Raw genomic sequence first — 5,276 nt, forward strand, 5'->3', positions numbered from 1 at the left:
AAAATTTAATTAAAAATTGTTTTTGAGACAGATTCTTAGTATGTAGCCTAGGCTAGCCTCAAACTAATGACCCTTTGCCTCGGCCTCCCAAGTGATAGGGTTGCCTGCTTGTGCCACTATGTCCCCATCCTCCTCTTTTTAAGAGAACTTCCCTTTTCTTTGAGTGGGCTAGCTGCACACATAAGAAGTTTCTCCATTAGGGCCAGTAAGATGGCTCAATGGGAAAGGGTGCTTGCAACCAAGCCCAGTGACCTCAGTTTGATCCCCAAGACCAACACGGTAGAAGAGGACAACCAGCTACTGCAAGTTTTCCTCTGACCTCCACACCAGCACATGTGCTATGGCACACATACACACACACACACACACACACAGAGTAAATAAATAAATAAATAGTTTCTCCGTTAGACCAAGATCTCCTATTAGGAGAGGCATGACATGAACAGACTGGGCTTTTGTTTGGGTATGTGTATGTGGTATGACAGTGCAGGTGCCTGGGCATCAAGTATGTTCCCCTATTGCTCTTTGCCTCATTAGCTTGAGACAGGGTTTTTCACTAAACCCAAATGTTGCTGCGTCAGCTAGCTGGGTGGCCAGCCAATGAGTTCTCAGATCTACCCGTCTCTGCCTCTTAATGTTGAGGTTAAAGACATGTGTAGCTATGCCTGGCTTTTTATGTGGGTGCTAAGGATTTGAACTCGGGTCCCCATGCTTGCAGAGCAAGCACTCTTACCCACTGAGCCATCTCCTGAGACCCAACAGACTAGGTATGGTGGCATATGCCTTTAATTCTAGCACTTGGGAGGCAGAGGCAGGCAGATCTCTGTGACACTGAGGTCAGCCTGGTCTCCATAGCAAGTTTCAGGCCAGCTGTGGCTACAGGGAGACCCTGCCTCAAAAAGACCAAAAAAAAAAAAAAAAAACCCAAAATTAATAATTAAAAAAAGAATGGGGACTTTATTTGGCATCCAATAAACCTTTCTTTTGCAGCAACGTTTTACAATGAATGCATTTCCTGAATGGCTTTAAGATAGATGAAACCAGTCATCATGGAATCGAATCCCTATGAACAGGGTTATAGTATTCTGTTCTTACTCTACCTGGGAAGCAAGGGAAACTGTCGAAAAGCTAGCCACTCATTCCTTGTTTTCCTATATCATTCTGCACTTCTCTCATTAAACACTTATCATGCCATTGTAGTCAATTATTTAATAACACTATCTTCCTTTGTAACTGGATACTCTTATCAGGGGTAATGATGTTTTGGTTTTCATTATGAGTGGCCTGTGGGGAAATGGGTCAGTAAATACTTCCGTTATTCAGGCTACCCTAAAACCTGGCATAAAGCACAACATCAAATGATGCGAACAGAGGACAGCAGCCACACCAATGAAGAGGAGACACACAGCTAAACGAACCAATGAGGATCGGGCGGGGGGGAGGGGTTATAAAAGAAAACCCTAACGGCACAATAAACGAGCTTGCTTGCTAACTGCCGAGTGAGTCTCCCGAAATCTGCACAGTTAATTTCGAGCCTACTCTCCCCCCGCCCCCAACGGAGAGTCCTCAGGTAGCTAGCCCACTAAGGCAGGCAACAACAGTGGCCCAATGCCTAGACAGCATCCACCATTCACTGGGTTCTTACATCAATTTAGTGAAAGAAAAGAGAGCAGATATTTGGTTTGCTTCAGTTTGAAAATTTGAAAGATTCATCAGTAGATGTTTGATCTAGTGCCTTTAGTGCCTTATCTAGTCTTTTTTAAAAAATATTTTATTATTTTTATTTTATGTGTATGAGTGTATTGCCTGCGTGCACGTTGAGTGTACCCGTGTCATGCAATGCTGTGGAGGTCAGAAGAGGGCTTCGGATTCCCTTGGAACTGGAGTTAAGGAAAGTTTGTAGCTGCCATGTGGGTGCTGGGAAACGAACCTGGGTCCTCTGTCAAGAGTAGTCAGTGCTCTTAACCTCTGAGCCATCTCTCCAGCGCCCCCCCTTTTTTTTTTCGGGAGAGGATCTAAATATTTAGCCCTAAAATGGTTTGGAATGCCCTATGTAGAGCAGTCTGGCCTTGAACTCAGAGTTCTGTCTGGCTAGATGTCCTGGCCTTTTGCTTCTTTATGTGTATGTGTGTGTGTGTGTTTGCCTGTGTATACGAAGCCCAGAGGGCAACCTTCAGGTCTCATTCCTCAGGAGCTACCCATCTTTTGTTTTTCGAGACAGGTTCTCTCACTGACCTGGAACTCAAGTAGGCTACGCCCCAATTAACCTGCGAGCCTCAGGGATTGTCCCCATCATACCTAGTGCTGAGATTATAAACCCGAGCCCCACTTCTGGCTTTTTTACATAGGTTCTAGGGATTGATTTCATGACTTCAAGCATGTACGACATCTTCCCTGCATGTAAGTGCACTGCCTTGTACAATGCCCATGGAGGCCAGAAGGTATCAGATCCCCTGAAACTGGACTTACAGGACCTGTGGGTGCTAAGAACCAAACCCTGGTTCTTTGCAAGAGTAGCCAATGCTCTTAACCACTAAACCATCTCTCTAGCCCTAGGTTCCAAGTTTTTTGAAAGAGGGACCTGCTTCATCTTGGGCTGGCCTGAAATTTGTACTTCTCTCACTTTCGGCTTCCAGAGTGCTGGGATTAGAGTGCTGGAATTTCAAATGTGCATCACAACTGATTTGGCTTCAGATTCTTGACCTATACATGCAAAATTCAGAACCACAGGTTAGGGCTGCTTTTTCTTTTCTTTTCTGTGATTTAGTCTAAATTCCAGCGTCCATCAGGTATATCGAACCTTTTGACATGGCATTGTCATCTACAAAGCCCACACTTGAAATATAAAAAACAAACTTCCAAAACAGATTTCAAGTTTCAGTAAGTTCATTGGCTGAATGCAGGCTGGACTTGCCTACGAGGGGGACCCTGCTACTACGTTCTCCTGACCAGTCACGGTGGAGAACACCGACTCAAAAGATGCTTCTGGTCCGGGAGAGGTTGGAGGGTGCTGTTACTATGAAAACCGAAGAGCATTTAAGTGCACCAGCGGCAGACCTTGCTGACCACAGCCACGTAGCGGGATGCAGGCGGCTGGGCGTGCACTGACTACGGCGGAGTGTTCCGCGAACGCTCACGGGACACTCAGTTCGCCCGCGAGGTTGCTCGAGGCTAGCCCGTAGCATCCTCTCTCCAGACCCTGCCTCACCAACTCGCAGCAGGCCGAGAGCCGCGCGTCTGGAGGTCCGGCATTTTCAACAGCCGGTGACGCCAAGAGGATCTTTAGGAGCAGAAGGTGGGTCCGGAAGGAGACGGGATTGTACAGTGCTAGGGCTGAGTCGTGGGCGGCTCGAAGCGAGGCCCGAGAGGGTGGTCCCTGCGTCCTAGGGCAAAAAGCCGCGCGCGGTTCCGCTCACGGCCGCTTCGGCCACCTCCGGGGAGTTTCGGCTCTTTCCGTCAGTTCCCGCTCAGCCCACACTTCGGGCGCGCGGTCGCCCTCTCCGAGTCCGGCCGCCTTTTCCTGGCCTTTGACGGTACTGCACCCCGACGCGTGCGTATCTCACCTATTCCTTCCCTACTGGCCTCCACTCGTTCCTTCAACGCCGGGGTCCTTCCTCAGCTCCCGCAACTCGGCCGCTCACTCCCCGCCTCGAAGGCGTCCGCCTCGCGTTCAGCCCCGCGCGCGCGCCCTCGGCCGCAGCCTGGCGCTCAGCGGACCAGGTTCGCGCCGGCTCGAGTACGCGCCCTGCGCTCCGGCTGGCTGGGGCGCACGCGCACGCGCGGGCTCCGAGGGGCGGCGGGCGGTGCAGCGTGAGTCCGGGCGGGGGTCGCGGGCCGTCTGCCGGCACTCGGGTTCCAGCGGCGCCTGCGAGTGTCTCGCGCCGGCCGGTGGACCTGGGAAGCAGCGAAGCGGGGGTAGGGGCGGGGCGGCCTCGGCCCCGGGAGAGCTGGGGGAGGAGTGCGGCGGCCGCAGCTCCCGAGAAGGAGGCGGAGGCTCTTCCTTCCTCTTCCTAGACCCGGAGCGTCCGGGACGCACCGCCCGGAACTGGGGGACACGGCGGCTGCGGGGAGCCCGGGCTAGGTGAGGCAGCGGGTGTTGCTGGGTGAAGGGGTTAGTGCGGCGGAGACGGGCCGGAGGTGGATGGCGGGCTCTAGGCAGGGAAAGGGGACTGGGGCAGTTGTTGGGGGTTGGGGGACCGAGAGGAGGGGCCCGTGAGCCCTTTGGGACCTGGCTTGCTCCGAGGGTCGAGGGTTTCTGGGGTTTGTGGGGCGGCGAAGCACACGAAGGTCGGAGTTGGGGAGTTTCCAAAGGGTAGGCCCGAGAAACAATGGAGTGCGGGGGACTCTGGTGGGAGCGCCTGTGCGGTGCTGGATTCAAGAAACCACGCGTGAGAGCGAAAAGAATGAAAGAATGGGTCATTGGGATGTGAAGGGCAGTGAGTTGGGGACGTGTAAAGTCTTCTGCATGGGTGTCAGAGGACCTTAAGGATTTGCGTGCCATTATGGGATTAAAGATAAGGGATAGAAGGGCGTTTTTTGGAATTTGAGAGGGAAATGGGAAGAGAGGCAGAGAAATGAGTTTGATTATGAATTAAAACAAGAGTGTAGGGTAGGTGCACTAGAGGGTTATCCTCCCCTAAGTCATCCAAGATGATTGGATTACTTTAGAAAGTCGGTTAGTCTTAGGCTTGGCCCCTTGCTAATAATTTTATTATGATTTGAGGTCCATTTTATTGGTACGGCATACCTGTGATATTAGTTCCCCGTAGGTTCAGGGAATTTAGTGAAGCAGGAGAAGACACGTCACCAGAAATATCTTGCTGTGAGGTCAGTAATATTATGGTGTTCAGGGTGTTTGGACTGAAAAGTAATAAAATCTGAGTTATCTGTCCTCTATTAGAATTTCACTTTCCTACTGAGAAATGTTCAGGTACCTACTATCTGATAATGGTTTTATGCTTGTGGAAGAGTTGGGGTTTTGCCTTGAAATTGTTTAGAGATGCTGACTCCAAGTTATCAAGCTGCCTCATACCTTCCTGTTTGAAATTAATATGATTTGGGAATATTGTGGAAAAGTATTTCTTGGGATATGATCTTTGTATTTCCTCTTCTCTCTCTCTCTCTCTCTCTCTCTCTCTCTCTCTCTCTCTCTCTCTCTCTCTTCCCTGTATGCTACTCCTTTCCACTCTGACTCCTGACTCTGCCTCTGTTCCCTCAGGGCAAAAAATCCTCTTTGTTCCCCTACCCACCTGCTGAGGTCTTTGACTCATCTTTGC

General features: G+C 50.6%; 1 protein-coding gene across 4 annotated transcripts in view; it reads left to right on the top strand.

Moving 5' to 3' along the window:
* The first annotated feature begins 2,485 nt into the window (after nt 1–2,485).
* Nucleotides 2,486–5,276, top strand: part of Spats2 (spermatogenesis associated serine rich 2) — a 111,075-nt gene continuing 108,284 nt past the window's right edge. The window contains exon 1 of one of the 4 annotated variants that reach the window (XM_029570628.1): nt 2,486–3,720. The gene's annotated coding sequence lies outside the window, so the exon portion shown is untranslated. The other 3 variants (XM_029570629.1, XM_029570630.1, XM_008847556.3) reach the window with 3 other exon arrangements.

This window comes from Nannospalax galili, unplaced genomic scaffold, assembly GCF_000622305.1.
Source record: "Nannospalax galili isolate Female #2095 unplaced genomic scaffold, S.galili_v1.0 scaffold1143, whole genome shotgun sequence".
Classification (NCBI taxonomy): Eukaryota; Metazoa; Chordata; class Mammalia; order Rodentia; family Spalacidae; genus Nannospalax; species Nannospalax galili.